Consider the following 13,096-nt stretch of genomic DNA (forward strand, 5'->3'; position numbering starts at 1 on the left):
CTGGAGGTCATTTTGCAGGGCTCTGGCAGTGCTCCTCCTGCTCCTCCTTGCACAAAGGCGGAGGTAGTGGTCCTGCTGCTGGGTTGCTGCCCTCCTATGGCCTCCTCCACGTCTCCTGATGTACTGGCCTGTCTCCTGGTAGCGCCTCCATGCTCTGGACACTACGGTGACAGACACAGCAAACCGTCTTGCCACAGCTCGCATTGATGTGCCATCCTGTATGAGCTGCACTACCTGAGCCACTTGTGTGGGTTGTAGACTCCGTCTCATGCTACCACTAGAGTGAAAGCACCGCCAGCATTCAAAAGTGACCAAAACATCAGCCAGGAAGCATAGGAACTGAGACGTGGTCTGTGGTCACCACCTGCTGAACCACTCCTTTATTGGGGGTGTCTTGCTTATTGCCTATAATTTCCACCTGTTGTCTATTCCATTTGCACAACAGCATGTGAAATTTATTGTCAATCAGTGTTGCTTCCTAAGTGGACAGTTTGATTTCACAGAAGTGTGATTGACTTGGAGTTACATTGTGTTGTTTAAGTGTTCCCTTTATTTTTTTGAGCAGTGTATATTAGTAACTGACTGTCTCGGTCTCTCCAGATCTCCTAACAGTACTATTTCTAGGGTAAATTTTAGATCAATGCTATGCATTTTCAGCCATTCCTGAACCTGAGACCAGAAACAGGCTAATAAATAGTCTATTGATTCTGTATCCTCACAACAAAATCTGCAGAGCTTCGATGATTTTATGCCCCAAATATTCAACATTTTGTTGATGGCAAGAATTCTATATAATCATTTTAGCTGAAAAGCACGAAGTCTTGAATCTTGTGTTGTTGTCACGTCCTGGCCAGTATAAGGTTAATTGGTATTGTAGTTTGGTCAGGACGTGGCAGAGGGTATTCGTTTTATGTGGTTCGGGGTGGTGTGTTTGTTGAAGGGGCATTTGATTTAAGTATTCTGGGGTTTTTGGGCACTGTTTGGTTTTCATGTATTCTATGTTGAGTCTAGTGTGTCTGTTTCTATGTTTGGTTAATTGGGGTTGGGACTCTCAGTTGAAGGCAGGTGTTGTCTATTTGCCTTTGATTGAGAGTCCCATATATTAGGGTGTGTTTGTGTTTGTCATTTGTGGGAGATTGTTCCGTGTTTAGTGTGTCAACATTATAGGACTGTCAGTTTATCGTTCGTTCTCTTTTGTTGTTTTTGTGTTCATTTTGGAGTGAATAAATGTTCAAAATGAACAATCGCATGCCTGCTGCGTTTTGGTCCTCCATTTCTAGCGACGACCGTGACAGTTGTTTTATATATCAACTCATACACCCTGTACCATGGAATTGGTACATCAAAAATCTCTTCCCAACTATTTTGCAATCTGTATGGCACAGTTGTCAACATCTTCGTCCTCAAATGAAACTGGTATACTTTCATATTTATGCTATTTTTATTCCTCTGCCAGTTATGATCCTTTATATTGGGCAGACAGACCAGCTCCCTACATCCTCCCGCTGCCACCCACCTCCTCCATTTTTGGGGTAATGCTGTAATCAATTGGTGTACTCTTGGATTGAGCAGAACTTCCCATACAATTCTGATAACTCCATGAAGGACATAACTCTACCATTACAATTTACAATATCATTTAAGAACAAAATACCCTTTTCAAACATCTTTCCCATAAATACAGGTATTTTATCAACCAGCACATTTGAGTTCAGCCATAATATTTGTTGTAATATTTGTTCTATCTTTTCAGGGGGATGAAATTGAAATTGTAGCCAGCTCTGCAATGCTTGTTTGAAAAAGACAGGTACTTAAAAAAAGCCAATTATTCTTAATACCAATGTCTAAACATGTCAAAGAGAATACAACACATTCTATTGAAACTATTTTTTCAAATTGGCTTATACTCCCCATCACACTGTCAACTTAATCTTGAACAGAGCAGAACAGAACAGAACAAACAACACAACAATACACTCCTTCACATATCACTCCATACACATAACTCAAGGTGTGTAAACTTCAATCCAAAACCTTAAGAGGACTACTCCCTCCCCCATTTTGACACATAACTCTTCATGTGAGTAAATTGTAAAAAAACAAACACTACTGGTCAAAAAATAAAACAAAGTTTAAAATAACAAAATCGAATTATAATCACTACCCTTAAGAACTCTGTAAAGAAAAATAATTGTACCCATCCGGTCATAGGAAAATAGACTTAAGGCAGCCTACCCTTAGTCAAAGGCAATGCCCTCTCCTTCTTCACATTGGTCCAAATCACAAATATGGCTAAGATCTATGAACTTCATCATAATTATCAATATTACAAATTACCTTAAATAAATTATCCAAATGGCTTTCCAATGAGGGTGATCAAACCACACTGGAATGTAAGGACAGAGGTCAGAGTTCATACAAATCGGATGACCACTCACTGGAAAGGGGAGACCCTCACGAACACGGTGGTGTTCTCAATTTGTCTCTACGTCCCCCACAAGTGTCAGGGGACTCGTCTGAAGTCGGAACACTCTATGTGCCAACTTCTGTTTGTAGAATCCAAAATCTTTGGCCTACAAACTAATGTGACCCCACTTGTCACAATGTTCTCCGTCTTGCCCTACGTTCCCCACAAGTGTCACGGGACTAATCTGAAGTTAACAGGTACTGATTAAAATGATAGATGTTTTAACCAGGGACCTCTCGCACCCTAAGCCATAATCGTACAACTATACCAACGATCCGTTTGGTCAAAGAATTTTCACTTTCCACAAAAATGACGGTCAGGATATGAATCGATGTCTCCATGTTGCTAGCGAGCTTGACACAGCATTGGTGGTATAGTGGTGCGCATAGATGCCTTCCAAGCAGTTGACCTGGGTTTGATTCCCGGCCAATGCAGAGCATGAGATATTCACTTGTTTTAGGGGCTGGGTGTCATTTCAAGTGTATTACATTGGAATCAATGTCCTTGTTCGTGGAAGTCAGATTTGCTCTTACTTTTTGCAGATTTTCTAAATGAAGTGCGACATTGAGCCAACTAGTGAATATCACAATAGATTAGCAGTCCATCGCCTAAACCATTCAGCCACCTCGTCCTGCGCCCAAGAGGTGGCTTTTTGCGACCAGCGGCCCGAGATCTGCCTGTCTGAGCTTGTTAAAAGATCTGCAAAAGGACTCATCCGGGATTTGAACCCGGGACCTCTCGCACCCTAAGCAAGAATCATACCTCTAGACCAACGAGCCTTACACAAGAATAAAATTGTTTTGCTTTCTGCGGCAATGACAATGAGGATATGGATTGTTGTTGTCCATGGTGCTTGGAAAGATTGAACCTCATGTGAGTGTTTGCGCTATACTTGTGAGCATAGCAGTCTTCCAAACTGTTGACCAGGCTTCAGTTCAAATCTTTTGTATTTCATCTGCTGGGTCTTTCACATTCTGTCTTCTTAAGCCGCGACAGCAAACTGATGATGAGTGTTGACAAATTAATATTGAGCAAAATGAGATCAATTAATATTTTAAAAGAGAAAATGAAAAAATAAAACTTCAAAAATAATGGAGCTCATTTATTTTGAGTTGATTGATGCATCAGTACGCCAATCAAAGTAAACAAATGTAAAAAATACCCATTCAAATCGATCAGTTCAGTTTTCAACTAGAGAGATTGAGACGCGTCGTATCTGTCTCAAGCCTCCATAACTGTTTATGTTACACCACCACATCTGCAATGAAAGGTGGTGGAGCTAGAGCGGTGTTAGTCAAACCATGAGACATACCTATAATCGGTCTTCTCACAAAAACATCTGTAGCTTCTGAACCGTTTGACCTACAAAATCGTATGACCACTCCCTGAAAAGGGGAGACCCTCACGAACACGGTGGTGTTCTCAATTTGTCTCTACGTCCCCCACAAGTGTCAGGGGACTCGTCTGAAGTCGGAACCCTTTATGTACCAACTTCTGTTTGTAGAATCCAAAATCTTTGGGCTACAAACTAATGTGACCGCACTTGTCACAATGTTCTCAGTTTTGCCCAACGTTCCCCAAAAGTGTCACGGGACTAATCTGAAGGTAACAGGTACTGATTAAAATGATAGATTTTTTTAACCAGGGACCTCTCGCACCCTAAGCCATAATCGTACACCTACACCAACGATCCGTTTGGTCAAAGAATTTTCACTTTCCACAAAAATGACGGTCAGGATATGAATCAATGTCTCCATGTTGCTAGCAAGCTTCACATAGCATTGGTGGTATAGTGGTGAGCATAGCTGCCTTCAAAGCAGTTGACCTGGGTTTGATTCCCGGCCAATACAGAGCATGAGATATTCACTAGTTTTACGGGCTGGGTTTCATTTCAAGTGTATTACATTGGAATAAATGTTCGTGCAAGTCCGATTTGCTCTTACTTTTTGCAGGTTTTCTAAATGAAGTGCGACAATGAGCCAACTAGTGAATATCACAATAGATTAGCAGTCCATCGCCTAAACCATTCAGCCACCTCGTCCTGCGCCCAAGAGGTGGCTGTTTGCGACCAGCGGCCCGAGATCTGCCTGTCTGAGCTTGTTAAAAGAACTCATCCGGGATTTGAACCCGGGACCTCTCACACCCTAAGCTAGAATCATACCTCTACACCAACGAGCCTTACACAAGAATAAAATTGTTTTGCTTTCTGCGGCAATGACAATGAGGATATGGATTGTTGTTGTCCATGGTGCTTGGAAAGATTGAACCTCATGTGAGTGTTTGTGCTATACTTGTGAGCATAGCAGTCTTCCAAACTGTTGACCAGGCTTCAGTTCAAATCTTTTGTATTTCATCTGCTGTGTCTTTCACATTCTGTCTTCTTAAGCCGCGACAGCAAACTGATGATGAGTGTTGACAAATTAATATTGAGCAAAATGAGATCAATTAATATTTTAAAAGAGAAAATGAAAAAATAAAACTTCAAAAATAATGGAGCTCATTTATTTTGAGTTGATTGATGCATCAGTACGCCAATCAAAGTAAACAAATGTAAAAAATACCCATTCAAATCGATCAGTTCAGTTTTCAACTAGAGAGATTGAGACGTGTCGTATCTGTCTCAAGCCTCCATAACTGTTTATGTTACAACACCACATCTGCAATGAAAGGTGGTGGAGCTAGAGCGGTGTTAGTCAAACCATGAGACATACCTATAATCGGTCTTCTCACAAAAACATCTGTAGCTTCTGAACCGTTTGACCTACAAAATCGTATGACCACTCCCTGAAAAGGGGAGACCCTCACGAACACGGTGGTGTTCTCAATTTGTCTCTACGTCCCCCACAAGTGTCAGGGGACTCGTCTGAAGTCGGAACCCTTTATGTACCAACTTCTGTTTGTAGAATCCAAAATCTTTGGGCTACAAACTAATGTGACCACACTTGTCACAATGTTCTCAGTTTTGCCCAACGTTCCCCAAAAGTGTCACGGGACTAATCTGAAGGTAACAGGTACTGATTAAAATGATAGATTTTTTTAACCAGGGACCTCTCGCACCCTAAGCCATAATCGTACACCTACACCAACGATCCGTTTGGTCAAAGAATTTTCACTTTCCACAAAAATGACGGTCAGGATATGAATCGATGTCTCCATGTTGCTAGCGAGCTTGACACAGCATTGGTGGTATAGTGGTGAGCATAGCTGCCTTCAAAGCAGTTGACCTGGGTTTGATTCCCGGCCAATGCAGAGCATGAGATATTCACTTGTTTTACGGGCTGGGTGTCATTTCAAGTGTATTACATTGGAATCAATGTTTTCGTGCAAGTCCGATTTGCTCTTACTTTTTGCAGGTTTTCTAAATGAAGTGCGACATTGAGCCAACTAGTGAATATCACAATAGATTAGCAGTCCATCGCCTAAACCATTCAGCCACCTCGTCCTGCGCCCAAGAGGTGGCTGTTTGCGACCAGCGGCCCGAGATCTGCCTGTCTGAGCTTGTTAAAAGATCTGCAAAGGACTCATCCGGGATTTGAACCCGGGACCTCTCGCACCCTAAGCAAGAATCATACCTCTACACCAACGAGCCTTACACAAGAATAAAATTGTTTTGCTTTCTGCGGCAATGACAATGAGGATATGGATTGTTGTTGTCCATGGTGCTTGGAAAGATTGAACCTCATGTGAGTGTTTGCGCTATACTTGTGAGCATAGCAGTCTTCCAAACTGTTGACCAGGCTTCAGTTCAAATCTTTTGTATTTCATCTGCTGGGTCTTTCACATTCTGTCTTCTTAAGCCGCGACAGCAAACTGATGATGAGTGTTGACAAATTAATATTGAGCAAAATGAGATCAATTAATATTTTAAAAGAGAAAATGAAAAAATAAAACTTCAAAAATAATGGAGCTCATTTATTTTGAGTTGATTGATGCATCAGTACGCCAATCAAAGTAAACAAATGTAAAAAATACCCATTCAAATCGATCAGTTTAGTTTTCAACTAGAGAGATTGAGACGCGTCGTATCTGTCTCAAGCCTCCATAACTGTTTATGTTACACCATCACATCTGCAATGAAAGGTGGTGGAGCTAGAGCGGTGTTAGTCAAACCATGAGACATACCTATAATCGGTCTTCTAACAAAAGCATCTGTAGCTTCTGAACCGTTTGACCTACAAAATCGTATGACCACTCCCTGAAAAGGGGAGACCCTCAAGAACACGGTGGTGTTCTCAATTTGTCTCTACGTCCCCCACAAGTGTCAGGGGACTCGTCTGAAGTCGGAACCCTTTATGTACCAACTTCTGTTTGTAGAATCCAAAATCTTTGGGCTACAAACTAATGTGACCGCACTTGTCACAATGTTCTCAGTTTTGCCCAACGTTCCCCAAAAGTGTCACGGGACTAATCTGAAGGTAACAGGTACTGATTAAAATGATAGATTTTTTTAACCAGGGACCTCTCGCACCCTAAGCCATAATCGTACACCTACACCAACGATCCGTTTGGTCAAAGAATTTTCACTTTCCACAAAAATGACGGTCAGGATATGAATCAATGTCTCCATGTTGCTAGCAAGCTTCACATAGCATTGGTGGTATAGTGGTGAGCATAGCTGCCTTCAAAGCAGTTGACCTGGGTTTGATTCCCGGCCAATACAGAGCATGAGATATTCACTAGTTTTACGGGCTGGGTTTCATTTCAAGTGTATTACATTGGAATAAATGTTCGTGCAAGTCCGATTTGCTCTTACTTTTTGCAGGTTTTCTAAATGAAGTGCGACAATGAGCCAACTAGTGAATATCACAATAGATTAGCAGTCCATCGCCTAAACCATTCAGCCACCTCGTCCTGCGCCCAAGAGGTGGCTGTTTGCGACTCAGCGGCCCGAGATCTGCCTGTCTGAGCTTGTTAAAAGATCGAACTCATCCGGGATTTGAACCCGGGACCTCTCACACCCTAAGCTAGAATCATACCTCTACACCAACGAGCCTTACACAAGAATAAAATTGTTTTGCTTTCTGCGGCAATGACAATGAGGATATGGATTGTTGTTGTCCATGGTGCTTGGAAAGATTGAACCTCATGTGAGTGTTTGTGCTATACTTGTGAGCATAGCAGTCTTCCAAACTGTTGACCAGGCTTCAGTTCAAATCTTTTGTATTTCATCTGCTGTGTCTTTCACATTCTGTCTTCTTAAGCCGCGACAGCAAACTGATGATGAGTGTTGACAAATTAATATTGAGCAAAATGAGATCAATTAATATTTTAAAAGAGAAAATGAAAAATAAAACTTCAAAAATAATGGAGCTCATTTATTTTGAGTTGATTGATGCATCAGTACGCCAATCAAAGTAAACAAATGTAAAAAATACCCATTCAAATCGATCAGTTCAGTTTTCAACTAGAGAGATTGAGACGCGTCGTATCTGTCTCAAGCCTCCATAACTGTTTATGTTACACCACCACATCTGCAATGAAAGGTGGTGGAGCTAGAGCGGTCTTAGTCAAACCATGAGACATACCTATAATCGGTCTTCTCACAAAAACATCTGTAGCTTCTGAACCGTTTGACCTACAAAATCGTATGACCACTCCCTGAAAAGGGGAGACCCTCACGAACACGGTGGTGTTCTCAATTTGTCTCTACGTCCCCCACAAGTGTCAGGGGACTCGTCTGAAGTCGGAACCCTTTATGTACCAACTTCTGTTTGTAGAATCCAAAATCTTTGGGCTACAAACTAATGTGACCGCACTTGTCACAATGTTCTCAGTTTTGCCCAACGTTCCCCAAAAGTGTCACGGGACTAATCTGAAGGTAACAGGTACTGATTAAAATGATAGATTTTTTTAACCAGGGACCTCTCGCACCCTAAGCCATAATCGTACACCTACACCAACGATCCGTTTGGTCAAAGAATTTTCACTTTCCACAAAAATGACGGTCAGGATATGAATCAATGTCTCCATGTTGCTAGCAAGCTTCACATAGCATTGGTGGTATAGTGGTGAGCATAGCTGCCTTCAAAGCAGTTGACCTGGGTTTGATTCCCGGCCAATACAGAGCATGAGATATTCACTAGTTTTACGGGCTGGGTGTCATTTCAAGTGTATTACATTGGAATAAATGTTCGTGCAAGTCCGATTTGCTCTTACTTTTTGCAGGTTTTCTAAATGAAGTGCGACAATGAGCCAACTAGTGAATATCACAATAGATTAGCAGTCCATCGCCTAAACCATTCAGCCACCTCGTCCTGCGCCCAAGAGGTGGCTGTTTGCGACCAGCGGCCCGAGATCTGCCTGTCTGAGCTTGTTAAAAGATCCAAAAGGACTCATCCGGGATTTGAACCCGGGACCTCTCACACCCTAAGCTAGAATCATACCTCTACACCAACGAGCCTTACACAAGAATAAAATTGTTTTGCTTTCTGCGGCAATGACAATGAGGATATGGATTGTTGTTGTCCATGGTGCTTGGAAAGATTGAACCTCATGTGAGTGTTTGTGCTATACTTGTGAGCATAGCAGTCTTCCAAACTGTTGACCAGGCTTCAGTTCAAATCTTTTGTATTTCATCTGCTGTGTCTTTCACATTCTGTCTTCTTAAGCCGCGACAGCAAACTGATGATGAGTGTTGACAAATTAATATTGAGCAAAATGAGATCAATTAATATTTTAAAAGAGAAAATGAAAAAAGAAAACTTCAAAAATAATGGAGCTCATTTATTTTGAGTTGATTGATGCATCAGTACGCCAATCAAAGTAAACAAATGTAAAAAATACCCATTCAAATCGATCAGTTCAGTTTTCAACTAGAGAGATTGAGACGCGTCGTATCTGTCTCAAGCCTCCATAACTGTTTATGTTACACCACCACATCTGCAATGAAAGGTGGTGGAGCTAGAGCGGTCTTAGTCAAACCATGAGACATACCTATAATCGGTCTTCTCACAAAAACATCTGTAGCTTCTGAACCGTTTGACCTACAAAATCGTATGACCACTCCCTGAAAAGGGGAGACCCTCAAGAACACGGTGGTGTTCTCAATTTGTCTCTACGTCCCCCACAAGTGTCAGGGGACTCGTCTGAAGTCGGAACCCTTTATGTACCAACTTCTGTTTGTAGAATCCAAAATCTTTGGGCTACAAACTAATGTGACCGCACTTGTCACAATGTTCTCAGTTTTGCCCAACGTTCCCCAAAAGTGTCACGGGACTAATCTGAAGGTAACAGGTACTGATTAAAATGATAGATTTTTTTAACCAGGGACCTCTCGCACCCTAAGCCATAATCGTACACCTACACCAACGATCCGTTTGGTCAAAGAATTTTCACTTTCCACAAAAATGACGGTCAGGATATGAATCAATGTCTCCATGTTGCTAGCAAGCTTCACATAGCATTGGTGGTATAGTGGTGAGCATAGCTGCCTTCAAAGCAGTTGACCTGGGTTTGATTCCCGGCCAATACAGAGCATGAGATATTCACTAGTTTTACGGGCTGGGTGTCATTTCAAGTGTATTACATTGGAATAAATGTTCGTGCAAGTCCGATTTGCTCTTACTTTTTGCAGGTTTTCTAAATGAAGTGCGACAATGAGCCAACTAGTGAATATCACAATAGATTAGCAGTCCATCGCCTAAACCATTCAGCCACCTCGTCCTGCGCCCAAGAGGTGGCTGTTTGCGACCAGCGGCCCGAGATCTGCCTGTCTGAGCTTGTTAAAAGATCTGCAAAAGGACTCATCCGGGATTTGAACCCGGGACCTCTCACACCCTAAGCTAGAATCATACCTCTACACCAACGAGCCTTACACAAGAATAAAATTGTTTTGCTTTCTGCGGCAATGACAATGAGGATATGGATTGTTGTTGTCCATGGTGCTTGGAAAGATTGAACCTCATGTGAGTGTTTGTGCTATACTTGTGAGCATAGCAGTCTTCCAAACTGTTGACCAGGCTTCAGTTCAAATCTTTTGTATTTCATCTGCTGTGTCTTTCACATTCTGTCTTCTTAAGCCGCGACAGCAAACTGATGATGAGTGTTGACAAATTAATATTGAGCAAAATGAGATCAATTAATATTTTAAAAGAGAAAATGAAAAAATAAAACTTCAAAAAGAATGGAGCTCATTTATTTTGAGTTGATTGATGCATCAGTACGCCAATCAAAGTAAACAAATGTAAAAAATACCCATTCAAATCGATCAGTTCAGTTTTCAACTAGAGAGATTGAGACGCGTCGTATCTGTCTCAAGCCTCCATAACTGTTTATGTTACACCACCACATCTGCAATGAAAGGTGGTGGAGCTAGAGCGGTCTTAGTCAAACCATGAGACATACCTATAATCGGTCTTCTCACAAAAACATCTGTAGCTTCTGAACCGTTTGACCTACAAAATCGTATGACCACTCCCTGAAAAGGGGAGACCCTCAAGAACACGGTGGTGTTCTCAATTTGTCTCTACGTCCCCCACAAGTGTCAGGGGACTCGTCTGAAGTCGGAACCCTTTATGTACCAACTTCTGTTTGTAGAATCCAAAATCTTTGGGCTACAAACTAATGTGACCGCACTTGTCACAATGTTCTCAGTTTTGCCCAACGTTCCCCAAAAGTGTCACGGGACTAATCTGAAGGTAACAGGTACTGATTAAAATGATAGATTTTTTTAACCAGGGACCTCTCGCACCCTAAGCCATAATCGTACACCTACACCAACGATCCGTTTGGTCAAAGAATTTTCACTTTCCACAAAAATGACGGTCAGGATATGAATCAATGTCTCCATGTTGCTAGCAAGCTTCACATAGCATTGGTGGTATAGTGGTGAGCATAGCTGCCTTCAAAGCAGTTGACCTGGGTTTGATTCCCGGCCAATACAGAGCATGAGATATTCACTAGTTTTACGGGCTGGGTGTCATTTCAAGTGTATTACATTGGAATAAATGTTCGTGCAAGTCCGATTTGCTCTTACTTTTTGCAGGTTTTCTAAATGAAGTGCGACAATGAGCCAACTAGTGAATATCACAATAGATTAGCAGTCCATCGCCTAAACCATTCAGCCACCTCGTCCTGCGCCCAAGAGGTGGCTGTTTGCGACTCAGCGGCCCGAGATCTGCCTGTCTGAGCTTGTTAAAGAACTCATCCGGGATTTGAACCCGGGACCTCTCACACCCTAAGCTAGAATCATACCTCTACACCAACGAGCCTTACACAAGAATAAAATTGTTTTGCTTTCTGCGGCAATGACAATGAGGATATGGATTGTTGTTGTCCATGGTGCTTGGAAAGATTGAACCTCATGTGAGTGTTTGTGCTATACTTGTGAGCATAGCAGTCTTCCAAACTGTTGACCAGGCTTCAGTTCAAATCTTTTGTATTTCATCTGCTGTGTCTTTCACATTCTGTCTTCTTAAGCCGCGACAGCAAACTGATGATGAGTGTTGACAAATTAATATTGAGCAAAATGAGATCAATTAATATTTTAAAAGAGAAAATTAAAAATAAAACTTCAAAAATAATGGAGCTCATTTATTTTGAGTTGATTGATGCATCAGTACGCCAATCAAAGTAAACAAATGTAAAAAATACCCATTCAAATCGATCAGTTCAGTTTTCAACTAGAGAGATTGAGACGTGTCGTATCTGTCTCAAGCCTCCATAACTGTTTATGTTACACCACCACATCTGCAATGAAAGGTGGTGGAGCTAGAGCGGTGTTAGTCAAACCATGAGACATACCTATAATCGGTCTTCTCACAAAAACATCTGTAGCTTCTGAACCGTTTGACCTACAAAATCGTATGACCACTCCCTGAAAAGGGGAGACCCTCACGAACACGGTGGTGTTCTCAATTTGTCTCTACGTCCCCCACAAGTGTCAGGGGACTCGTCTGAAGTCGGAACCCTTTATGTACCAACTTCTGTTTGTAGAATCCAAAATCTTTGGGCTACAAACTAATGTGACCGCACTTGTCACAATGTTCTCAGTTTTGCCCAACGTTCCCCAAAAGTGTCACGGGACTAATCTGAAGGTAACAGGTACTGATTAAAATGATAGATTTTTTTAACCAGGGACCTCTCGCACCCTAAGCCATAATCGTACACCTACACCAACGATCCGTTTGGTCAAAGAATTTTCACTTTCCACAAAAATGACGGTCAGGATATGAATCAATGTCTCCATGTTGCTAGCAAGCTTCACATAGCATTGGTGGTATAGTGGTGAGCATAGCTGCCTTCAAAGCAGTTGACCTGGGTTTGATTCCCGGCCAATACAGAGCATGAGATATTCACTAGTTTTACGGGCTGGGTGTCATTTCAAGTGTATTACATTGGAATAAATGTTCGTGCAAGTCCGATTTGCTCTTACTTTTTGCAGGTTTTCTAAATGAAGTGCGACAATGAGCCAACTAGTGAATATCACAATAGATTAGCAGTCCATCGCCTAAACCATTCAGCCACCTCGTCCTGCGCCCAAGAGGTGGCTGTTTGCGACTCAGCGGCCCGAGATCTGCCTGTCTGAGCTTGTTAAAAGAACTCATCCGGGATTTGAACCCGGGACCTCTCACACCCTAAGCTAGAATCATACCTCTACACCAACGAGCCTTACACAAGAATAAAATTGTT

At 41.9% G+C, this 13,096-nt stretch overlaps 1 non-coding gene across 1 annotated transcript; it reads right to left on the reverse strand.

The window, feature by feature from the left end:
* Positions 1-3,174: 3,174 nt before the first annotated feature.
* On the reverse strand, positions 3,175-3,246 carry trnap-agg (transfer RNA proline (anticodon AGG)). The gene has a single exon. It is a non-coding gene; the product is annotated as a tRNA-Pro (tRNA).
* Positions 3,247-13,096: the final 9,850 nt, after the last annotated feature.

The sequence above is a fragment of the Salmo salar genome, chromosome ssa15 (assembly GCF_905237065.1).
Source record: "Salmo salar chromosome ssa15, Ssal_v3.1, whole genome shotgun sequence".
NCBI classification, from domain to species: Eukaryota; Metazoa; Chordata; class Actinopteri; order Salmoniformes; family Salmonidae; genus Salmo; species Salmo salar.